The sequence below is a fragment of the Danio rerio genome, chromosome 2 (genome assembly GCF_052040795.2).
Source record: "Danio rerio strain M-AB ecotype USA chromosome 2, GRCz13ab, whole genome shotgun sequence".
In the NCBI taxonomy this organism is placed as follows: Eukaryota; Metazoa; Chordata; class Actinopteri; order Cypriniformes; family Danionidae; genus Danio; species Danio rerio.
The window spans coordinates 50,315,001-50,341,976 of NC_141022.1; the positions used below are offsets into that span (position 1 = coordinate 50,315,001).

The 26,976-nt window shown below is 37.1% G+C and overlaps 1 protein-coding gene across 3 annotated transcripts in view; it reads left to right on the forward strand.

The window, feature by feature from the left end:
* LOC137487485 (uncharacterized) overlaps positions 1 to 26,976 on the forward strand; it is a 128,414-nt gene that overhangs the window by 15,153 nt on the left and 86,285 nt on the right. For all 3 annotated transcript variants that reach the window (XM_087241380.1, XM_087241382.1, XM_087241381.1), the window contains exon 3: positions 21,952 to 22,075. The gene's annotated coding sequence lies outside the window, so the exon portion shown is untranslated. The remainder of the gene's footprint in view (positions 1 to 21,951; positions 22,076 to 26,976) is intronic.

Below are 26,976 nucleotides of genomic sequence, written 5' to 3' on the forward strand. Positions count from 1 at the left end.
CAAGTATAGCAATACCAGTAAATGTTGACCTTGTGGGGACATTTTTTGCTTCCTCTGAAGAAAATGGCTCATAGCTCACATAATTAAGCAGATTGTTTCTTGTGAAGGTTGGATTTAGGGGTAAAAAGATAGACTATATAATTTATACAGTATAAAAATCATTACGTCTATAGGAAATTCCCATAAAGATGAACGAGTGTGTGTAATTGTACAAGTGCATGTGCATGTGTGTGCATTCTCAAACCTCACTTAGTGCAATAACTGTCCATCAGGCCAACGATTGATTGAATCGGACATTAGCCCTCTAAGCAAATGGCTTGTTATCAAAAGCTTGTGGACAGTCATTTGGACTTTGAACTTTCTTCTAAGTGCCAATTACCAAAGCGGGCACATCAGGCCCAGAACAGAATTGCATTTGTACAAAATATGTGTGTATGTATAAGCATGAAAACAAAAGTCAGATCCAAATGCAAATCTGATGGAAAAGATGCATTTGCATTCATGTCAGATGAGCCTCTTCTGCCTTAGCATGTTGGCAATGCCATAAATGCATGCAGCTGGGGTAGGTGACAGTATTTGGTACAGATGATTCGGGGGATTATCTGACGGCTTTACAGATTGCTCAAATGCCATGTGGATCTGCATATTGACAACATATTAGTAAAATAAATAAAAAACGATGAGCCACTGAAGCTGCATGTGGTGCGTGGAGTGGTAGCAACTTGCCATCCAGCAGTGATTCGTTGGGGTTGTGATAATCCTCCATGCAGAATTTAACAAACCGCTTTTAACAAACACAAGCTGTTGACTTTGTCACAACAAAAGAGGCATCTTTATTTTTTGCTTGGGTGTAATGTGTGTCATTCTAACAAAAATATGCCTTCACACTTCAATCAGTCAAATTAAAATCAAACTTAGTAGGCAGATACTGACTATTACAGTAAATAATACTAACATAATGTAACTTATGTGGAAAAGTAACTTGGATTACTTTGGGAAGTAACTAGCAATAATGAGTACAAGTAACTAATAATTTCCCTCCAATTCTAGCTGTTCATATGCACCCAGATAATGAAGTTATAATCAAACTCATGGAATCAAACACTTCTGCTCATTTAAATTAGATTTTTAATCGGTTAAAAGGTGATGCACACCTGCAATATTGTGTAAAATCTATGGAAAACACCTACAGTGCTAGGTTTTTGATCATGTCTGTTTACAAAAGAGTTGCTAAAAAAGCTCCCAATATATTTATTTGCACTGAAATAATGAGGTTATAATCAAACTGATGGAATTAAACACCTCTGCCATCCAGCAGTGCTTTGTTGGGGTTGCGATAATCCTCCATGCAGAATTTAACAAAGCGCGTTCAAAATCACTTAAATCACCTTTCTTCAATATTTCAATGCTCGGTTTGAACTGCAGCAGATTGTCTTGACCATGTCTACATGCTTAAATGCATTGATAATCAAACTTAAACTCAAACTTAGTAGGCAGTTTCTATATATAATATAATATAATATAATATAATATAATATAATATAATATAATATAATATAATATAATATCGAAGCTGCATATGGCTTGTTCGGTGGTTACAACTGCCATCCACTATCATTTTGTTAAAATTGCATAAATCTGTTCATGCAGAATTGTATCAAACACATGTTGTTTACTCTCCATTAAGTCAAAAGAGGGTGTGTTTAATATTTCCTTGGGCCTAATTAGAGGAAACGTAGTAGGGATTAATCTATACCAGCCTTATTGAGCCATGTGCTGAACTCCCTCCGTTTTATTTGGCATCATCCATCAAAGGGATCAGTTAAGACAGGTTCAATATGAAAACAGGATGTGGATATCAGAGCACCGGTGTGTGTGTGTGATGAAAGACATCAGTCAGCGAGGACGACAGAGGTGTCACACATCAAACTAACGTGTCAGGTTTATGAGCGGGTGTTTATACTTTTGAAGTCACACACACACACATGCAATCGAGATGCATGGGGTGCCAAAGGCAATGCCAATCAAATGAGCTGCTGATCAAAACATGGCTGATGTTTATCACTCACATCTCGCGGCATTTAGGTGTATGTGGAATTTGAATACTGAATCAGCTGAACATTGTGCAACGTTTAGTTTTGCTTTGTACAAAATTAATTCAACCATGAACATAATCATGTTTAAGTAATAGGCTTTAGAGCAGGGGTCACCAATCTCGTTCCTGGAGATCCAGTCAGCTGGTTTAGCTCCAACTTGCCTCAGCACACCTGCCTGAGTGTTTCAAGCATACCTAGTAAGACCTTGATTAGCTTGTTCAGGTGTGTTTGATTAGGCTTGGAGCTAAAGTCTGCGGGACACCGGACCTCCAGGAACAAGATTGGTGATTCATGCTATAGAGTGATCATTTTTGTCTGTGTCTGGCCAGGATTTCAAAATTTCCTAAATTATCAGAGATTTGGATTTCACTTTCTGCAGTCACTTTTAATTGGATTTATCTTTAGGCCACACCTTGTTGTACCCCAGCATTGGTCAGTAATATACGCAAACATGGGCCAGGACCAAGGAAACAGCCAGAAAAAGAGAGCATCAGTTTTTAGGTGCACATTGCTCCTTAATTGTGTACATATTTAATTCCAACTGTTTTTATAACTTTTTTTATGATTATGATTATTATTGTGATAAAGATTATTATAATTTATTAATTTACTTTAACCTATTGATAAGATGTATAAATAATATATATATATATATATATATATATATATATATATATATATATATATATATATATATATATATATATATATATATATATATATATATATATATATATATATATATCAGTTCTGGTTGGTTTTTGAATCTGATTGGCTGATAGCCGTGTGATATTCTGCAAAATTACAGCACTCGTCCAGCCCCTTCACCCTTGTGTATTACTCCTCCCACATTCAACGATAAGCAGTAGACACTCTACAGTTTGACATATTTCCGCTGTTGAACTATATAATGTACTTTTGAGGCTTTTCAGGTAAGATTGTTGTTGTTCAGATTTCAATTATGCATTTTATTTATTCAATTCAATTCAGCTTTATTTGTATAGCACTTTTACAATGTAGATTGTGTCAAAGCAGCTTCACATAAATGGTCATAGTAACTGGATCAGGGTAGTTCAGTTTTTAGTGTTTAAGTTCAGTTCAGTTTAGCTCAGTTCAGTGTGGTTTAAAATCATTACTCAGAGTCCAAACACTGAAGAGCATTTATAAGGATAGTGCCTATTTTAAATATTTATAATTTTGGAGAGACATCGCTTCGGTGGCCATTATTTATTGTGATCTCCCGATTGCAACAGAGAAATACTGCAAATCTCTGATGACTGATGGCATTTCATGTCAATCAGCCTTATAATCTTATAAATGTGAGCAAAGTCTGCTATTTTGTCATCACTTTAGACATTACGCTAGAGAATCATATAAATACTAGCTCTAAACTATTGTTTGTGAACGTTTTTTTTATGATTGTGAAGGTGAATATTTAAAAACTGTCCTTTTTTTGCAAACTGAAAAATGGTCAGCCTATTTTATGAAGACTGTGAAAGCTGTAAAAAGTAGGTCCCTGGGGTTTACTAAAAATAAAGTGAAAAGGTATTGTTTTGGTTTCTTTTTTTCATTTTCAATAATTTTGTTTTTACCTTTATAACAAAATTATTATTATTTATTTATATGTATGCCTTATTTATTTACATTATAATTTGTTTAATTTATTTACTTTTTCATGTAATGTTTAAATCATTTTACTGCATTTAAAAGTAGTTAGTGGTTCATTTTGCTGTGGCAACCCCTGATAAATCAGGGACTGAGACAAAGGAAATTGAATGAATGACAAAAGGTTAACATATTTTAGATTTTCTTTTCTTTTTCTATTTAGCTTTACACAGCATGCAATGGTTTTTGCCATATGCTTGATAACACCGATGTCAAACTCCTGGAGTTTCGCAGCTCTGCACAGTTTATTTCCAACCCTAGTTAAACACACCTGATCAAACTAATTAAACTGACTTGTTTGAAACCTACAGGTATTGCCGCAGTCACACTAGAGTTTGAACTTGCAAAGTTCTGTCGTATGTCACTGCGAAAAGAGACGGGATTAAACAAAACGATTGGACATTAAATGAAGAAAGTGATTGGTCCATATTCGAAATTTCTGTACAGAAAAGTCATGTTTTGTACTTCGATCTTCGCAGTCACGTGATCCAATTTCTCAGCTCAGAGTTCACCAAGCTTGAACTTCGCAATGCAGCAAACCACAAAACGTCTTGCACGAGCTTGCGTTTCCAGTCTCCTGCATTCGCGCGTGTATAAATGGAAGTCTATGAGAAGAAAAGTGCAGTGTGACCGCAGCTTCAGTGTGTTGAAGCAAGGTTTAAACTAAACTGTGCAGGGCATCAGCTCTCCAGGAACTGAGTTTGACAGCCCGGCTTCATATCACCTGACTTTTTCCCCCATTCGTGTTTTGTTATATCTGTCTGCCATCTCTAACACTCTTGCTCAGTTGTTTACAAGGTTGAACCAAATATCTGTCATCTGGTTATCCATCTAAGTAACCATGTACGGCAAGTTACCATTTTGTATTGCTCAGTATTAGGTTCTTATTTTCTGCTTCACTTCGCTAAACAATAGCTATTAAGACATATGACAATGCAAAAACAGAGGTAAAATTAGCAAACTGCTAAAGCAGTAAATAAATCCTGAGAGAGATTTTTGAATTTTAAAATACTACTTTTTTTCATACAATAAAACACACAAAAAAACAAATGTACATTTTACTCAAGCCATTTTGTGAATTTTAGTTCTCCATTATTACCAGAGCACAACATATCTTTATGATTCCACACATTTTCAAGTTATTCAATATTCTTGAATCAAAATAAATTAATTCATTGTTCTTAGTCCTTTATTTGTCTAGGATCACCACAGTGGAATGAACTGCCAACTATTCTAGCATATGTTTTTACACAGCGTATGCCCTTCCAGCTGCAACCCTGTACTGGGAAGCACCATTAGACACTCACATTTAGACACACACTCATACACTATTGCCAATTTTTTGTTTACCCAATTCACCTATACCAAATGTCTTTGAACTGTGGGGGAAACCAGAGCACACACCAACCCACGCCAACATAGGGAGAACATGCAAACTTCACACAGAAATCCCAAATGGCCCAGCCAGGACTCGAACCAGCGACCTTCCTGCTGTGAGGCAACAGTGCTAACCACTAAGCCGCCTTGCAGCCTACTCAAAATTAAGTCTTACTTTAAATTAAATTAAATTAAAATGTGGCTTTTTTGCACAACACAATTTTTAATTTGCTCATTTCCTTTAAAACTTAATAACCTTAAAATCTGCAAACTTAAAACTAAACCATCAGAAAGAAACCTTTTAGCTTTTCATTATGCACAAAACAATGAAAGTAAACTCCGTGAGCTGATCTAGAAAGAGAGAAACTCCCAAATGTTTATAAGGCAGATCAATCTGAGATGCTGCTCTCTTATTGGATGAGACAGCCATGATGGATGAGCGAAGTCAGTATGCTAATGCTCATCTTGTTTAGCTAACACAGTTTCATAGTAACCTAGTGCTTTAAAAAAAAATACCATGGATGGATGGATGTTTGTGTTCTTGGCTTTGTGACTTGTTGTCTACTTGGCTTATTAAAAGGAGGGGGAAGCGTTGGCACATTTCGTTTCTGTAGCTACTTTCTAAGGATTGATGAAACTCTGTTGAATTCGTGTGAGTCAGCAGAGAAACCTTGATCAAGAAAAGAGGCATAACGGCTCGTTTAAGCGCTCATATGAAACAGAACTCAATAAGCAAAAGTAATATCAGAAGTTTCAGTGATATAATCACACTTCTGTTGGATGAAAACTCCTCTGCCGGCTCCGAGGCACATGAAAACAGAGCTGCGTTTCACTCCGTCTGACTGAAGTCTGTGTTCACAGAGGGAAATATCAGTGCACATATGAGGGCAGATGTCCCTTTCTTGCTGTCAAGCTTGTTGTTGCTTTCTTCTAATGTAAATGAGTCAACACTCCTAAACTCTAATATTTTCTGAACAACAGTAAGATTTCTCACAGCCCCCTCTCTCTCTTTCTGACTTTAGCCTTCTGTCTTTCTTTTTTTTTATCTGTCTTTTATGTCTTTTTGAGTAGAATGCTTGGCTTAGAGGCTAAGATGAGGTTACATACCATTTATTATTATCAAACTTGGCATTATTCTTAAAGGAATAAATAGTTCAACCAACCACAAATAATAAAAAAATACTATCAATTTACTCACCGTCAGACTTTTCATATGTAGGCAGTATTGGATAATTAAAAAAAAAAAAAAAAAAAACTAATTTATTAGTAATTACATCATTTATTCATTAATTTTACTTTGACTTACTCTCTGATTTATCAGAGGTCACCACAGTAGAATGAACCGGCAACTATTCTAGCATTTTACACAGCGGATGCCATTCCAGCCGCAACCCAGTACTGAGAAACACCCATACACTCGCATTCAAACACACACATACACTACGGCCAATTTTGTTTCCCCAAATCAACTATAGTGCATGTCTTTGTACTGTGAAGGAAACCACACATAAACATGGGGAGAACTTGCAAACTCCACACAGGAACACCACTGGTCCAGCCGGGACTCGAACCAGCTACTTTCTTGCTGTGAAGCGACAGTGCTAACCACTAAGCCCCCATGTCACCCTAATTGCATTAATACAAATTTATTTAAATGACTGTTTTAATTGCGTTGTCTTAAAAGTAATTTAATTACTTACTCAAAACCACCTAAAATACATTCCAGTGCATGCTTTATAGCAGTGTTTCCCAAACCTGTTCCTGGAGGCACACTGATTCCACTGGTTTTGGAGTCTCTTCTAGTGTGAGATTGTCTAATGTCTCTTCTGATGATTTAATTCAGGTCTGTTTAATTAGGAAAACACAGGCTCTTTCTGAAAACCTAGCCATGTAGACATTTCTGAAGATTCCTCTATCTTTATTTTCAGAGGAAAGTATGGCTGCATTTTGTCTGTAAAATGAACTTTATGTGGGGGTATGACGCTGCTACTTTTTGCGCTTACCTCTGTGTGGATGGCTTTTCTGCTGTTACCAGTTTGTCTAGTGGCGTGCCATGTAAGTCGGAGGATTTGAGACACAGAGCATTGTTTGACGACAGGGTTCAGGTCCCAAGGAGAACGGTTCCAGAAAGTGAGTAAGACAAAAATAGTAGCCAAAAAATATATACAAAAATAAACAAGTAACACGTTAAGAATGTGGTAAAATCTGAAAACATGGTAAAAATATTGATTGATTGATTGATTGATTGATTGATAGGGGGATCAGTCAGTCAGTCGATCGGTCAGTCAACAGCAGGTGTTAATGGCACTGGCGAGAGAAATTTGAGATCTTATAAAAATTATACACAGGGCCGCTGGTGGATTTGCAAAAACAAAAACTACAAAAAAAAAAAAAGTAGCTCCTGGGATGAAATGGGCACTCTCCAGAAATGTATGTAGGGCTACATAATCAGAGTGAGCTTGGTTGGATTAGGAAGAGGTTGAAAATGTGTACTGTTGGTGTGCCTTCAGGAACAGGCTTGGGAAACAATAGGCTATAAAAAATTTATTTATTTTCTTTTCGGCCGCATTTCTACCACAACCAATCTCTGGGAAAGGCCCATAGAAATAAATTTGTAATTCTTTAAACATGAGTCAAAAAATGCCGTTTTAGTTTTATTAAAAATATGTAAAAATTTAAACAATATATTCATTCATTCATTTTCTTGTCGGCTTAGTCCCTTTTTTAATCTGGGGTCGCCACAGCAGAATGAACCGCCAACTTATCCAGAGAGCAACCCATCTCTGGGAAACATACACACATACACACACACACTCATACACTACGGGCAATTTAGACAATTTAGCCTACCCAATTCAATTTAGCCTACCCAATTCACCTGTACCGCATGTCTTTAGACTTTGGGGGAAACCGGAGTACCCAGAGGAAACCCACGCGAACGCAGGGAGAACATGCAAACTCCACACAGAAACGCCAACTGAGCCAAGGATCGAACCAGCAACCTTCTTGCTGTGAGGCGAACATGCTACCCACTGCGCCACTGCATGGCCTAAACAATATATGTATCAGAAATTGATAAAAATAATGATACTGTATTTCATACATACACTATAAATTCAACAGTCAACTTTATCTAATGAAATGAATGTAGTTAACTTATAAATTACTGAAAGTTAATTCTACTCATTTGAAAAGAGTTTTAAACTCAGTGTTGAAGGATATGAGTTAATATATTACTTAATTACTTAAATGGATTACGTTCACAGTACTCTTAGATTAGTTTTTGAACTTAAATGGTTTGTTGCAATCGGTTTCCTCAAATGGTTTGAGTTGACTTAACTTTTTGGGTTTTACAGTGTACCACATAATATATTATCATAAATTTCCTACTCTAAATATGGTTTCTTAAGCATATGATTCCATTTATCTGAGGTTTAAGATGACTCAGGATTAACAATATTAAAAGAAATTGCTGCTTGTTTAAACTACTTATTTAAAATAAGTTAAACATTATTATTATTTTTTTTTGTTAGTTTGTTTTTGGGACAACTTAATTGTTTAATGTTCAATCCACTTGAATTAAAAAAAATACTTTTTGTTGGCACAACATTAAGTAATTATGTGGAAGCCAGCGTTTTTAAAGTGAATGTGAAATGCTCTGAAGTGTGCTTGCTCTACACCCTGTAAATAAAAAATAAGCTGTTCTGTATAAATCAATTCAGAAAATCACAGTAATTTATTTTATTGTTATACAAGTATGCAGAATTATTCTCTTTGTTAATTAAGACTGTTATGTTTGTTAAAAAAATAAATAAGTAATTATAAGAGTATAAATATAAAATTGTAACATCTTTAATAGAGGTGAAAGGCTATGACTCATATTTAAGTAATTAAAAGAGTGTAATTAATATTGTTTATGCATTAATATTTTCAGGCATATTAAGTAATTAAATTCCTTATTAAATAACTAAATTACTTTTTAAACAGAGTAATAAGACATGTAATTTCAATTGTGTGATCATCCATTCATTCATTTTCCTTTGGCTTATAGTCTCTTCATTTATCAGGGGTCGCCACAGCCGATAAACTGACAACATATGTTTTACGCAGCGGATGCCTTTCCAGCTGCAACCCAGTACTGGGAAATTCTTACAAAAATACTTATTCACTTCACCCAATTTAGCTTACTGAATTCACCTATAGCTCATGTGTTTGGACTGTGGGGGAAACTGAAGCACCCAGAGGAAACCCACGCTAACACGGGGAGAACGTGCAAACGCCAATTGGCCCAGCCAGGACTCGAACCATTGACCTTCTTGCTGTGAATCGACAGTTCTAACCACTGAGACACCGTGCCGCCCAATTATGTAATCACTGATTTTATTTTTAAAGTAACTCATTAAACACCAGTCCCACTTCAAACCCACACTATTGGTTGAGTCAAGTGAGCGGCGTGTTCAAAAACTATTTTTAAAACTGAATTCCAGTGACGAAACGGGAGCTGACAAACACCAAGGCAGCAATGGTGTTACCTTCAAAATGTCTGTGCCAATAATCCAGATGAAAAATGTTACGACGATAGTTGATGTGAAAGCAAGAACCGGCTGTACAAGAAGACGGTTTACTCGCTAACAACAATGCTGAGAATGCTTGCTGTACTTGCTGTACCTTTCCTGACACATTTTAGAACGCAGTGACACATGACATTGTACTAGTGAGGCTGGATACGTTAGCATTAGCAAGGGCTTAATTTTAATACACATTTATACTTCTCCCACACAACAAAGCTGAAAAGAGCAAGCTCCACTCCATCCATATGCTAAAATGTATTCAAACAAAACACATCAGCTAATTTCTCACCCACCTGACGGATTTAGCATTTTTAGCATCCATTGGTTAACTTAGCATGGCTCTGACATCTTCCTCGCTTTCCTGCACTTTTACACCCGACATTAATATGCAGGCACTTAGCGTGGGAACATCAGCTAAACACCCTCTAGAACACCAAGCCATCAAAAAGCTTTAAATTAGCACACAGTCCCACACACGCGCACGTCAGATGTAGCATAAACTGCGCTGTTATCATCTTAGGCGCCCTTTTCTGAGATCTCCTCCACCTGTAATTGCTTTTAACATGGCTGGATGCTGCTCCGCACCCCCCTCCGCCCCCCCTTCATCCTCTTGTTTCTGTGAGACAGCTCCGCCAGTGACAAGTTAACAGCCCGACCAGAGAACAAAAAAATTGTGCCAGTCCTTTTGTCTCCCTGGCAGATGGAGTTCGCAGTATGCCGTTTGAAAAAACCAGCCTACGGCGCACGAATTCCATAACAAACAGGGAAAATCTCTCTGATCACAGTCCATCTTTTGCTATTGTCATTCACAAGCCATTGGCTCGATTATTATCGCATTCAGCATGCGCCCGCCGTGCGTCAATGATGCAAGAGTCATGTAAATCAGTCATAAAAAAAAAAACAAGGTGTGACAAGCGGGAGAATGAAATGAAGCAATATTTTCCGAATTGATTTGGCATGTCTTCCTGGGGTTTGTTGGGATTTTTTAAAAACGTGTCCCCTGTTGACATCAATCTGTTCCCCAATTTCCTCTACTGTCACTTCGAAGATGAGCACAAATGAACGAATAATGTCTCGGCGGCCACCAAATCAAAGCTACAGAAGTGATCGCTTGTTTTCTAAGACTTACCAGTCCGAACAATTACTGCGCACCAAAGACTCAATTTTTCAAAAGCTAGAGTGTTTCGCCCATCAGACGGAGAGACAAGGAGACAAAAGGCGATTTAAATGAAAGCAGTCCTTTCATTTCCTGTCAAAGCTGCATTTTTTTAAATGTAGTAATATTCCAAGATTGCCTAATCTGCTTCAGTCCCTACAGATGTCATTCAGTCTCAAAGCTCATTGAAACAGGATAAGTGGTAATTGCAATTAAGCATGAAACAACAAGAATGAAATACCTTTGATTGGCTGAATTGGTCCATTTTAAACCACAAACCATATATGCTTCAATGATGGTCATTCATAAAGTTATATTAAATTTATTGGCAGCCCATTAAAATAAATTGGAAATAATTATGTATGGCCAGACTGAATCTGTGCACGCAGAAATCTGCAGATTGCCACAAATTTTTGTGTCCATCGTTGATTCTATTTTTTTGCCAGTGTAAATGTAAATATATAATTATTTGTTTTTAATATATTAATTTCAGTAATATTATTGTATAATTTGCAAATGTTTATCTTTTTTCTTTTTTATAGATATATGAGCAATATCACACGAGTAGCAGTGCAATATGGCTGTGTATCAAACGGTGGCCGGGAAGTGCAAAACAACATTACAAAGTATGAAACACTTTTACGAAGCTCAAGACAAATGTACAGTTTGGAAAACTTTTTTTACCTATCATAAGACACAATACAGGAAAAACGATTTTTACCAAAAATGAAACAAATTTACATTTTAGAAAAAAAAAAGAAAAAAAAAAAAACAAGATGCAAAACCCTTTTACCAGTCCCGAAACAAACTTACAATGGCAGATTCTTTACAGACAGGTAATGCATTACATACCAGAAGTGGTGCGGTGAAAAGCGTTGTTGTCGTTGGTGGTGAGTGCGGTAAATTTGTGTTGTGGAGTACATAAATTTAAAAAAGTAAATAATTAAGACTGTTAAATAAAGGTAAATAAAGTTTATGGTGACCGAAGAGGGACTGGGGTCCATCTTCGAGCGAACACATGAGCAGCCTAACGGGATTTTGCTTTACATGTGGTCAGTGTTTGAAGTTTCTAAAGGACGTAAACCAGATGGAAACACCAGATATACTGCATCAATATGTTCAATATTTTAACGAGGCCCACTCGTAAGCTGTAATCGTGGACATGATGTTTATAATTAACCCCGAAAAGCTAAAGCAGCGCAAACACTATCAGTTTCTGTGGTATAAATACAGCATTACAAAGTATAAAAAAGAGAGGTCGACTTAGCATGGCACTTACCTGATTTATGATTCGTTCAGCTGTAGTTTAAAACTTATGTTGAGTTTTTCTCCCTCTAAGGACTTTTTGCAGTTTTTGTCGTCATCTTGTGGTGGAATGTAAACCGTCACCTCAGACAGGCTAATGGACGCCGATGCACTGAATCTCCTCGTATCTCCATAGTTTAAAATAGGCTCTATCCTTATAAATAAAATGCATAAATGCAATCTAAACCACTACATTTTCTTAAAAAAAAAAGCCTCAAAAGTACATTGTTGTCCAACAGCTGCAATTTTAGTTAAACTATAGAGTGTCCTCTGCTTGTCGCTGTATGTGGGAACACAAGTGTGAAGGGTGCAGAAGCTGTACGAGTGTTGCTATTTGAAGAATATTGCATGGCTATCAGCCAAGCAGATTTAAGAAACAGACAAGTGGTTCTATTGTATTTTATTGGGTATTGTATTGTTTTTAGTTACTAGAGTTTACTCTCAAAATAGCTGTACAAAAATTCATAGATCTTTTACATAGTTCTGTGCAGAAATAGCAAAAAAAGTAGAGTGTTTATTGCAATGATTAGTATGTTACTGGCATGTAATATAGTTTAGAACAATTATATTAACTCTAATTGATGCAGTGTATAGCCTTTTGTTTCTTAAATAAATATCACATGGCCATATTTCAGGATTACATTCCATTAAGTATTCTATTGGATCCCACTGAAAGCCTCTAGGTAATTATCAATACTATGTCTGAGCCAAAAATGAATCAAACAGTTGTCAAAACAATGTTATGACAAAGAATTGTTGGCAGCACAAACCGAGCTACAAACAGACTCAGAAGACTTTAAAGAATCTGCTTGGCCAGGAAATTTATATTTAGTATTTATTTATTTATTTTTGCTTTGTTTATACCACAAAACTTGAATAAGCTGGAATACAGATATTTGTAAACCTAGAATTTTAGGATTCAGAAAATGTAAATACAAAGAAAATTACCTTTAAAGTTGACTAAATGAAGTGCTTAACAATGCATACTTATAATCAAGCGCTAGTTTCTGTGCCCAACGATCAGGTTGGCGTGGCCCTCACCTTCGACCACCACCCGTTCCACAATGCACCGGCCCCTTAAGGCTCCCCCTGCGAGTGGTGGGCCTGCAGGCTCTCATCAAAGGATTTCAACTCTGTTATTCAAAGACGATGTTGTTCTGTTAGCTTCATCGAACATGGACCTTCAGCATGCACTGGTGCGGTTTTCTGCCGAGTGTGACGTGGCTAGGATGAGAATCAGCAATCCGAAGCCATGGTGCTCCAACTGAAAAAGGTGGTTTAGCATGTCCAGGTTGCAGGAAAGTCCTTACAACAGGTGAAGGAATTCAAGTATCTTGGGGCTTTGTTCACAAGTGAGGGAAGGATTGAATGTGAGATTGATAGGTGAATCTGTGCAGCGGCAGCAGTAATGCAGTCAATGTATCGGTCCGTTGTGGTAAAGAAGGACCTGAGCCGAAAGACAAAACTCTCAATTTACCGGTCAATCTACGTTCCAACTCTCACCTTTGGTCATGAGCTTTAAGTCATGACTGAAATGACAAGATCTCGGATACAAGCAGCCGAAATGAGTTCCCATTGCAGGGTGTCTGGGCGCACCCCTTTAGATGCTTGTAAGGTGAGGAGCTCTGTCACCCGGGAGGAGCTCGGAGTCCTGCCGCTGATTCCTCCACATCGAGAGAAGTCAGCTGAGGTGGCTCAGGGTTCTGTTTCAGATGCTTCCTGGACGCCTACCTAGGGAAGTGTTCCAGGCATGTCTCACCGGGAGGAGAACTCAGGGAAAACCCAGGACACGCTGGAGATACTATGTCTCATGGCTGGCCTGGGAACAGCTTGGCATATCCCTGGAGGAAGTATCTGGGGTTCTCTGCTAAGACTGCTGCCCCCGCGACCCAGCCCCGGAAAAGTGGATGAGTATGAAATGAAATGGAGTTATAATCAAAAATTAAGTTTTTATTTATTTACAGGATGCATTGTACTGAATGTCTTCAAGCAACCTGACCTTAATTCATAATCAATTAATTTTAATGAATATCATGCAATATACATTTAGTCTGGTTTTGTGGTCCAGGGTCACATATGTATTTATTTAGTGTGTGCTTATATATAGATAAAATAAGCCAAGCAAAATTTCTCTAATTTGTGTGCTCATGCTTTCTGCTGCTTGAGCAAATATTTCTCAGTTCTCGACAGCACAACACCACAACAGCTCCCACTCTCATGCCTTTACCAGCATCAGCACTGGCTTCTCTTTTTTCACAGCTGTCACTGAGACTGAAGAATAGCAGCCACACACACACTCCCACATGTAGTGCAGAGCTGGTACATCACCTCAATCACTTGCCAGCTCCTAAAACCATGTTTCAGTTACAGGACCAAGTGAGCTGCATCATTATCTACGGTGTACATAAGATGTTGTACAGTATCTTGTGAGACAGCGTCCTAAATGAATCAGAAGTTACTGTAGTGAAACACCTGCATGCTCAGTTATCAATAGGTTATGTGTAGTCACAATAGCTCTTACAAGATGTCGACCTACCACTACAGTTAGTAAAAGTACAATTAATATTATCTTCTTTACTTTTTAAATTAATTTTATTTACACCAGCATAGATTTTGTATTTATTCATTTATTATTATTATTTTTTTGGACAATTTTGATGCTCTTGTTTCTTAAAACCAGGACAAAATTTAACCTGAAGTCTTTGTCTTTAGATAAAATAGATGTCATAAAGCCTAGTTACTACACTTTGCCTTTGTATGGTAGTAAGTGTAGAGCAATGTTGCTTTGCTACTTTCCCAGCAGCAAAAAGATTCCATATGTGGGCGACTTGATGAAACATAGGGAAACTGGATCCAGATAGAATTTTGTTGTCCATTCTTTGTCTTTGATCTAAAAGATCCCCTCTGTGTCATAGCATTTAGAAATATACATTAATGAACAAAAACATTATGGCCAATAACAGGTGAAACAATAATTAATGATTGTCCCCTAAGAAGACCACATTTAATTAACTAGGTCATAGGTCTCAAACTCAATTTCGGGAGGACCACAGCTCTGCACAGTTTTGCTCTAACCCTAATCAAACAAAGCTGATCCAACTAATCAAGGTGTTCAAGACTCCTAGAGACTATAAAGCCTGGTTTATACTTCTGCATCAAGTGACCGGCGTAACCAACGGTGCATGCAACGCACGTAGCTGTGCATTTATACTTCTGCGCGCTGTCTCTGTTGGTCTACATTAACACTTCCAAACCGCTTGTTGGCAGTGAGGTTTTAATGTGTCTCTGTGTCGAGTTTCTTCGCCTGTGTTTTGTTCTTTCTGAACGCTTCCGGGATGAACAAGTGGCTCAAACTCGCTCGGACGTGCAACAACTTTAACTCTGAGGTAAACACAAAACAAAACTTTCCATTCGGAGCTCCTTCACGGGACTCCACACTTGTAAACAATCGCTCGATCGAGCTCTCACCACTTGCCCGGCTCTCGGCCCTGCCCAGACACGTCAGCGCTACCAAGCCGACCAATCACAGAGCTTGCGCTATGCGTCTTTGCGCCGTGTAGTTACATTTTTGGAGAAGTGCACGTCAGTGACGCTGACGGCCATGGCATAGGGCTATGCGTCGACACGTAGGCTGCGCCGTAGCATACGCGTGCATTTGAGACAGAAGTATAAATCAGCTTTAAGGTGTGAGTTGGAGGTGGTTTGAGCTAAACTGTGCAGAGCTGCGACCCTCCAGGAATTGTGTTTGGGACCATTGATCTAGGTAGATTGGATGGTAAGCAAACACTTAGTTCTCATTGTCAGCATGATGATGCAGGAGTGATGGGTAGGCCCACATGGAATCTGTGCGTGCAGAATTCCACAGATTTTTAGCCCATCATTGATTCTGTTCATTTACTTGAATGTGTGTAAAATTATATTTATTCTGTTTTTAAATTCATTTTAGGATGATTATTAACTAATATGAAAATATTCATATGATTTATTTACAATATAGTCTTTTAGTAAAGATATTATATGAGACCTGCTTTGTTCATCAAATAAAGTAGATCTAATTGAATTTGCATTTTAAACATTAAATACCAGTTAAAAAGATATATCATATCATAATCATTCAGCAGAAATCTGCAGATTTTTAACAAAATTCTCAGTAGAAATAGCAAAAACCGTCCGCAGATTCTGTCTGGCCCTAGCGATAGGTTAGAATTAAAGTAAGACATTAAATACACCTTAAAATAAGGCAGTGACAGTTAAAAATTAAAAACGCTACAGTAAAAAATGTAACCTGGTTTACAATGTTTCTTTAATTTATGAAAAAAAACCATACAGTGACTTTTCCAGCAAACGCTTGGTTGTGTTTTTGTCTGTTTAATAAAGGCATGACATGCATATGGTAGCAATGGTATATTAACCAACATAGGTTCATTCTGAAAACGTAGCCTACATATATTTTTGGAGATTGTGAATTATGTAGCCAACTGGGTCAATCTTTGCTTTTTAAAATACTATTGGTTGGTTTTAGGGAATGGAGTGGGTGGGTCAGTCGACCAGTGATTCAGTCTGTCAAATGGTTATTTGACAGCGGCCTCTGGTGGATTTACAAGAGAATAGCAGCGGGAGACATTTGAGATCTCAAAAAGCATACACAGCGGCCTCTGGGGGATCCGTGAAAAAAAAAAAAAAAAAGGGCAAAAAACAACTTCTGCCAGAAATGTATATAGAGGTATGCCTTCAGAATGAGCCTGGGTTGGTTTTAACTATATAAATTAATGAAAAACAGTAGTTTACCATAACATGTGTACCTTTGTACTTTGTATTCTGAAAACCCCACCGTCAAATTTTCTGCACTAAATTTTACAGATTTATTTTTCAATTGTTATTTTTACAGTGCTGGGACAAACTGTTATGGTAAGACAACCAAGTCAGAGCATCTCTGAGAAACCATGACTAGTCAGCTGCTACTGGTTAGCAGTAGTAAAACTGCACCAACAATAATCAGACGAGGCACAGTCCACACACCAGTGACACTGTTTTCAGAACCCAAATGTCATTGATCCATAAGGGCAGGAGTCAAAAAACTTAATCCTGGAGGGCTGTAGTTCTCCAGAGTTCAGCTCCGAGTTACCTCAACAAAATGCTTAGGAATACCTAGTAAGACATTAATTAGCTTGTTCAGGTGTGTTTGAATGGAGATAAAATCTGCAAGATACCAGCCCTCCAAGACTGGGTGTGATGACCCCTGCACAAGGACAAGCTATTCTGTCTGACCGGAGTCAGATCATGCAGTACAAGACCAAATTATAATGGGAGGAATGTTTTGAAACAAACACACACAGCCTGCTCCTTATGAGTCTGCTTAGCTGCAGACCCCAATTGCTTTTATGACCTCTGTTCACCATTGAAAGTACTAATGTTGGGTATTTAGACGTTTAAACAAACATAGGAGCAGTGGAAGGTACAGTAGTAGGATAACGACAAGCTAGTGGAAGGATGTGTAATGGTATGGGCAATGTTTGTCATGGGTTCATCCATTCATCTGGATGTAAATTTGATATGTTCCCTATACCTAAACGTTGTACATGTTTGCTGCTAGAAATGTTCTATTTCTGCTGGATAGTGTACCCCACCACACTGCACACAATGTTCAGGCATTTTTGAACAGGGTTTAAAGAAAATTACAAAGAGATCATGTTGTTTTTCTCGTTTTTAAATTTACCAGATCCCTAAGCATGTCAACTTCTGTGTGGTGTGCTGGACCAACCAAAAGCAAGTTTAATCCAAACCAGGTCCATCTTGTAACTGACGGGACTTGAAGATTTACTGGTAATGGCTTAATTGCCATGGGGCACCTTCAGGAGTCTTGTTTAGCCCATGCATTGATGGGTTTCTGTAGCCCATGGAGGTCTAACATCATATTAGTCAGGAAGGTGGTCTGGTGGAGCAAGAGTGATGTCGTAATCGATATGCTGCTGTGAACCCTTTGCCTGGCCATTCATGTGGACAAAAAATTGACAAGTGTACCTTACCTAAATACTCTACCTAAACACTGCTTCATGTAAGGGGTTCCTTCAGAAATAGTTTGAACAGCATTATAAGGAGTTCATGGTGTTGCCCTGCATCTGTGGGATGTGCTGGATCAACAAGTTCAATCCATAGCAGATATATCTTGCAATGGACAGAACCTAAGGGATTTACTGCCAATGTTTTGGTGCTAGATGCGCAGGGTAGAGTTCAAGCATTGATAAGTTGGCTGGGTTTTGTGTGAACATGTAGGTCCAACAACTCGTCATTTATGAAGATGGTAGGACGAGGACAAGCCAGTGTGATGTTCTGGCCAGTATTCTAATGGGAAACCCTGGGTCTGGTAATTTATGTGGACAGAAATTTGACAAGGACTACCTAAAGATTCTACCCTTCATGCCAGTCATGTCTCATGATGTAAATGGCCGCTTCAGTAGGATGTGTACTGGGAAACCCTGGATCAGGCCTTTCATGTGGAAATAAATTTGACATGTGGTCCCTACCTAAATACTGTACATATACACTGCCTCATGCAAGTGGTGTTCCTGCATGCATGTTCACTGCATGCATTGCTCATTCAATTGTTTGAACAGTATTATGAAGAGTTGCTGTATTATGAAGGTGTTGCTGGATCAACAGGTTCAACAAGTGCCATCCACAGCACCCAACAGGACCTAAAGGATCTAATGATAATGTTTTGGTGCCAGATACCAAAAAACACCTTCAGAGGTCTACAGGGCACTTTCAGGAGTCCATGCATTGATTGGTTAAAGTTGGTTGGAGTTTAAGCAGCGCATGAAGGTCCAACAGCAAATTAGCCAAGAAGGTGGTGGGATGGGGAAGCAAATGTGATGTTCTGCCCAACGTACTAATTGGAAACCCTGGGTCTGAATGGCCTCGTCAGTAGCATATTGACCCTACCACACTGCACACATGATTCAGGAATTGTATGAACAGCATTATGAAGAGTTCATGGTGTTGCTCTGGACTCTAAATTCATCAGATCTCAATCCAGTTCAGCATTTGTGGGCTGTGCTGGACCAACAAGTTTGAACAACAGCAGGTCCTCTTCACAACCTAAACAATTTGAAGAATCTGTTGAAAAACGCCTTCAGGACACCTTCAAGAGGCTTGTAAAATCTATGGTTGGTTGGTTAAGTTTTAGGCAGCATAAAGAAGACCAACATCACAAAGTTTTGGCTGATCTGTATATTTATTACTTGTGATACTTTACATTTGGTGTACATTTTGGCCAAACAAAAATGCTTAAAGATTCAGAAGTTCCTTTACTTTCAAGACATGTAAAGCTTTAAAATGCTGTTTTGCTCTGGGTTTTAAACAGAATCTGTCACCATATTTGAATGAGCCTCACATGGTTTCCCAGACGAGCAGCGGCTCCAGGCAGCAGAACGAGGGTCATATATCTTGGTAGACACTGATACGTGGAGATACAGCAGGTTGATTTTATTGTGACCTTTACTTGAAATTGCCATCCGTTATATATTCCGGAGGTATGGAAATGCAAATGTTTCAGGGATAGAGAGAATGAGGTAATGCCAACGCAATGCATTTAGTACAGCAAGAGGAAGAGCAGATGAGTTGTCTTTCTTTTTTGTTTGACATGCATGCCCTTTTCAGACTTTTTGATCTGGTAAAGCACAAAACTTGTGCACAGCTAATTTCCTGTGATGCACTAAACAGCATTGGCCATGTCTCAAACTGCTTCATGCTCTCATCTGGCCTACAGTATTAGTGAAATCACACACACATTCACAAACGGAGAGATAGAGAGTGAGAGAGAGAGAGAGAGAGAGAGAGAGAGAGAGAGACTAAGGGTTAAAAAGGATGCGTGGAACAGAACAGATGGTCTTGAATACAAACTCTCTTTTATTTGGATTTTCACTTTGAATTAAATGAATCTGAAATGCTGTGGTCTCAATGTAAGACCTTTTTCTCTCACACATTTTTCTGCATACTTGTCACTTCAGCTTGCTTTGTTGGCATAATTGTTGACATTTACAATAGCGTCAACAAAGAAAATTAATAAAATACAGGGCTTTGTTGTGTATAGAATATTCACTCCGGAGGAAACTGGGGAGAGCATGCAAACTCCATACAGAAATGCCAACTGACCCAGCCGGGACTAGAACCAACGACTTTATTGCTGTGAGGCGACAGTGCTAACTACTGAGCCACCGTGTTGCCCCGTGTATATAATATTATAATATATATATTATAATAGTAACTGCAACAATAATAATCTCTGCATATACTATACCTACTGCAGAAAACATACTCTGACATCCATAATTATACAGAAATAAAATCGCTTAAGTCAATTTGGCTTGCAGTATTTAAAAGGCCGCCAATAGACCAAACCTGAGAAAATTTTGCCACAAAAAAGAAAGCTTATTGACAAAGAAAGCTTGACATATTTTGCTTACATGACTCTCGGAAGAAATATTGGTGAGTTTCAGCGGGGACAGTAAATTTAACTGATGAAATTAAAATTATATGATTAATAAATGCTGTTCAAGCATTGTTCATTCTTCTGAACACAACATGTGAAGTTTTACAAATAAATTGTGAGAAGCACGTGATATAATTGATCTCGACTGGTCTCTCATCTGTAATCATTAGTAAGCCAATCAGATCATTGCAAACTCACTATAAATAGCCTGAATAGCAATACTCCGTCATCTTCATTTTTGAAGAATACCACCACCCACCCGACATCCCCTTTTCTTATACTTGGGGGAGCTCTCGAGAACTACCTGATATTATACCCCCTTACATCCTCGTTGACCAAGCAGGAGCCCTGGGCTCAATTATCTCCGAACTCAGGGTTCTCTCCCAGGACAGCATGCCAAACTTGCTATTATTATCTAGCAATATCTACAATCCAGGCTCATTCTGAAAATGTACCTCTATATACATTTCTCAGGAGGTAAATTTTTTGCAGTTTTTGTTTTCGCGAACCCTTGAGAGGCCCCAGGTTATGCTTTTTGAGATCTCAAATTTCTGTCACTAGTGCAATTCGCACCTGCTGTTCTCACATAAACCTACTAGAGGCCGCTGTTGGCTGACTGAATGACTGACTGACTGACTGAACGACCAATAAACTGACCCACCCTCCTTCTTCCCTGAACCCAACCAATTTGATCAATTGATCTGGTTTTGTCTTACCTGGTTTCTGGAATCGTTCTTCACCGGACTTAAACCCCTCCATCGTAGTTAACTCCTCTCTGCGTCTCAAGTGGAGATGGCGAGCTACTGTACAAACTGGTTATAGTGGGAAAGCTGTCCATACGCGGGTAAGCGGTCAGCGGTCAGCTGGTAAGCACGAAAAAGAATGGCGTCATACTGCCCTGTAGGGTTTGTTTAAAAAATTTAATGCAGCCATAAATACCTTTGGCTACATAATTTGCAGCATCCAGAAACGTATACAGGACTACGTTTTCAGAATGAGCATATGTTGAATATCTAAACTAGCAGTAAGTAATGAAACCTTATTGTAAAGTGTGACCCTAATTATTGCATAGTGTAAAGATGTATGAAAAAATTTGGTTGATATTTAAAATGTAATATTGAAATACTCTTTCTTCTTATTCGCCAGCCCAAATGATCAAATATACTGAAAAGAAGAAGCACAAAGCACAAACAAGCTTTTATTGATGTATAGCTCTGAATAATCATAATATTATTTATTTGAGATTTGAGGAAAAACTCAGAGCTCTTTCTTGTCTCTTTTGTCTTCCAGACCAATAAATCACCAGATTGTATAGGGCTGACGGAATGTTTACCTGTTGGTGCCACTTGAAAAATCCCACTCCATGAGATTCTCATCCTAGGATGTGATCATTCTGATCTCTTCTCAAGATACAGTAAGATACTCATTTTCATCCCTTTGCAAGCACCACTTAGCCAAGAAATAAAATAAAGCATAATATAACCAGAATCTCTCAGACACAATGTAGATGAGCACTCTGCATCTTATTTTACCTTTATTTCTTCTCACTTCTTCTATTTCTTTTCCCATTCATATTTATTACATTAAACACTCGCAACATTTCCAAGGCAGAGATTCATTTAGCGCAGATGCTAATTGGCTTCTAATTGATTAACGAGAAGCACCAAGACCTGCTTGCAGGAGCTTTTAATTATATATACAGTGTGGATGAGAGCAGTGGAATACAAAATTTCCTCTTATTTTGTTCAACAGTGTTTTTCTGTGGATGTTCAGCTGGTCACGAGTAATGGGTTATTGATGTTTCACAAACAATTACTAGCTAACATGTCTCAAACATAAGGAAAGGGAAGCATTTAAAAAGAACAACGGTCGGTTTTTAAACAGCTGCAGGTACCCCAGATTTCTGCCTTTTCACAAAGTCTCCTCTAAAATATAGGTTGGCACTTTGCCCACTATGCTATCAGTGCCAACTTTATCAGTTTTTAAGGAGGAAGAAAACGTGATACCATATTTTTATATACAGAGGGGATAATAAGTATTAGCCAACATGTTTGTTTATGGGAATTATATTTCTAAAGAAGCTGTTGACATTGAACCAGATTATAGTAAAAACCTATAATACACACATAAAAAAACATTTAAAAAATCAGAAAAATTAATTATGTGTAATAACAAGAAAATGACACAAGAATAAAGTACTGAACTACTGAAACATAGTTAATACTTTATATAAAAGGCTTTATTGGTGATGGCAGCTTAAAGACACCTCTCATATGGAGAATGAAGTCACGTGAATTGCTCAGTTGTGAGTTTTTCACAGAAGTGTGTAGAAATATTAATGGTTCTGTGGGTCCTGTTTATCAAATCTGATCTTTATTTTGTATTTTATATTGGATTCAAGTCAGGTGATTGGTTGGGCCATTCCACAGCTTGATTTTCTTTCTCTGAAAGCATTTGAGAGTTTCCTTGGCTGTGATTTGAATTATCATCTTGCTAAAATGTCCACCCTGGTTTCATCTTCATCATCCTGGAAATGTAGTTGTTGAACTGAAGCAGCTAATATTCATTTACAATGATAAAGGGCAGAGGATTGCTAAAGAACTACTTAGAGATTTCAGATAATGTCTGGGCTTTCACTGCCTTTCTACACTTTGCTTTCTTGATGTGTTCAATACAACACTGCATCATAAGTTATTATGCATAACTTAATTTGAAATCGGATTAATTTTGTTTTGTTTTTTGCATATATGTATTTCTTTGGTTGTTGACAACATCCGGGGAAAATTTCAGGTCAACAGCGGATTTGGTAATATGCTTGCTGGGAAAAATGGTGACATGTTCAATGCTTATTATTCCCCCTGTAATAATCATTACATTATGCTTTGTTCTTGCAGTTATTTTTGATATTGTGGTTAATTTGTAATTGTTTTATAATTTACCAGCATATTTGTGATTTTTTTTTTTTTTTCAAATTTATTTTAATTAAAAAAAAAAAAACTTTCTTATAAAAAGTGCTCAAATGATCCTTATTCATTTTTTTAAAATGCTTCTTTATATAATTTACTTATGTAATTTACACAATAGCACTTTTTTACATAATTGGTAATTTGAAAATAAATACACTTGTATATGTGTGTATAAATATAAATAATGAGTCTGTTTTAAGTGTATTGTATTGTGTAAAATCCAAGCATTGTCAATCTCAGCCTTAAGATTGTATACACACACACACACACACACACACTATAGTTACTTTTATTTTTGACCAGAAATGACACAGGCTTTTCCCAAAAGATAATATGATGTACAAGAGGCATTATTGTGAAAAAAAAAATGTATTTACATATGATCAAAAACATATAATCATAATTATACTGTAAACAATATATGTAAATTAGCAGTTTTCCTTATTTTGCGATTAATATTTTAGTTTTTTTACCGTTTATTTATGCTTTTGAATTACATTGTGGGATCTTGATATGTCTTTCAAAAACTTTTTGTTAACATTTGAAGTGATATACAGTATGTTTCGGTTGATGTTGTATATGACAGTACCAAAACTTTGTAATAAGCTGCCAGTTGTTATGATCATCAACGATCTAGCGGGTGCACATTCTTAGTAACACAGTTCATTAAAAAATACAAATCCGCCAGTATATGGACTACAAGTTCCAGTCATGCCCCGCTCACACGCACCTGTTTCTTATTCCGTTGATTTCACACACTCATGGCTGCGAGCTGCTTATGAACTGACTACATGGATATTTACACAGCACACACGCACACCTCTTTGCTGAGTCTTGTTAGCTGTTATTGTGTACATTACGATGCGTTTTCCTTGCCTTGCTTTATCATGTTTTAACTTTCGCTTTGTTTGTTTACATTGTCTGCTGCCTACCTTTTGATTATTTGCCTGTTATTGACCACGGCTCTGGGTTACGCGTATACATCTGTTTGCTTATGTGTTGATCATTGCTTGCCTGACCATTCTACTAATAAATCCTGCATTTAGATCAGCACTTCCTTTGTCAGCATCCATCACATTACACCAGTGGATTTTGTTATTTTACAGATTTATTGCTTATGTAATATTTCTTATACTTTATATAATTTCTTACTGCTAAGATGTCAATAAAAGTTACTTTGTTAAACTGTAAAGTCAAATTTTCAACATCAAAAGTCAAAAAAAGCAAAGATCAAGGTCCCATAATGCAATTCACCACCTTAAATAGACATAAAACACAAAATATGAAAACTGTTTATCAGCATATATGTTTTCAGTGTATTTCAAGTCAGAAATACATGTATTCATACACAAGTTCAATAAATTAAACAAATCAATAAGTAAATATTTGACATTTAAAACAAATACATATTGAATTTCCAGCTGTACCAAAATGTTTCTGGTTTCAAAGATTCAAAGACACACTGTTAATCATGTTTTACAGTATTAGCTGGACCGTAGAGTCTGTCAAGTCCATAGTCCCTTGCGTTAATAATAAAAATTTCAGCTTTTATTGATGGTTTGGGCTCGCTGGGCCTGTCACTTCATGAGTTCGCCTAAAGCACTCGAAACGGCTTTCTATAATGAAATATTTACAATCAGAGCTGATATGTGAGATGGCTGCCCACTGGAGCTCCTGGATAATTATTTGAATCCCTTAAAAATGGCAAATTATAATAATGCTTGAAATACCAAGATAGTTGTTTATTCGATGATTAATTTATTCTGATTTATATTATATCAGATTCGTGGGATCCTGTTGATTGATTAGATTACAAATTGTTCTGCTGTAGTTATTTAGTGGACTTTTAAATGGAGAGGTTACACTGTAGGGGCCACAAAACCTCAAGGGCTGAACTACTGTTTTATTTAATGATTATGTTATACTACTGATGCAAGTAGATGTGTTCTATTTTGTATTATTGATTTCTTTACAGTATTTTTATTGTTGTCCCAGAGTTACTTTCAGTTGTAAATGCAATTAAATGTTTGATATACTGTAGTACAAACATAACTTGCACAATATTATTATGAAGACCACTACATTTAAAGCTTACATGTCAGTTTCATTGGGAAATTAGTGGATGATTTGTTTTAATAATTTACATTAAACACACTGCTTCAGAGGCATTGTGTTTAAGTTTATTCATTTATTAATTTCCCTTTGGCTTAGTCCCTTTATTTGTCAGGGGTTTGCTCAGTGGAATGAAACGTCAACATATCCAACATATGTTTTACGCAGCGAATGTCTTTCTAGCCGCAACCCAGTACTGGAAAACACCCATACATGCTCACATTTGCACTACAGCCAATTTAGTTTATTTGATTCACCTTTAGCGCATGTCTTTGGACTGTGTGGGAAAACCAGAGCACCCGTAGGAAACCCACGCGAACACAGGGAGAGCATGCAAACTGCACACAGAAATGACAACTGACACAGACGGACTTGAACCAGCAACCTTCATTGAAAAAAGTGTTGCATGCAGAACTGTTGCAAACAATTTATTTCTGTTGAATTTAAACAAACAAATTAAGTTTAATAATGTTCAACTTAATTTGTTTAAATTCAGCCCAAATAAATTGTTTACAACCACTTAACGTAAATCTTAACGTAAATAAGAGTAAATTCAAGGAATCATCTTTGAATAATTTTTTGAGTGTTCTTGCTGTGCGGCGACAGTGCTAACCACTGAGCCACCGTGCTGCCATTGTGTTTATGTTGTAGTTTTAAAATTTGTATTCCAAAGGGCATCCTATTTCAGCTTGAAATTACCTTTAAAAAGGTTTCAACCATTTTTTCTGGGTTTTTACCTTTCTATAAAAGAAATATAGGATATCTGATATACTGAGTGTTGCTGATTAACAAAGACATCCTATCAAAAAAATAAATAAAACTCTTTTCCACCTTTTCTGTGCAAATCACAGTTTGAAAACCACTGGATTAAACAACACCTATTCATTTTGACCCATTTAATCATTTTAGGTCTCTAAAAGTTTAAAACTCTCATGTAACATCTTACTTTTTTGTAATCTTAGATAAAGGGATTTGAGTGAGTAATCAATATTTATATTTTAACTGCTAAAATTTTAAAAACATAATTATGCAAACACATTAACACATTAACAGATTATTCACAGTAAACCCATAGCTGGCAAATCAAGGTGCTTCATTTCTCTCTATGTACCAGAATTAAATTAAAAAATATATATCCAAACTGCCACAAAATGACTGACAGGGCAGATTAAACAGAACTCATCTAATCTTCCGCTGCATGCTTTGCTTCACAAAAAGACTCAATTCTATTAGGAAG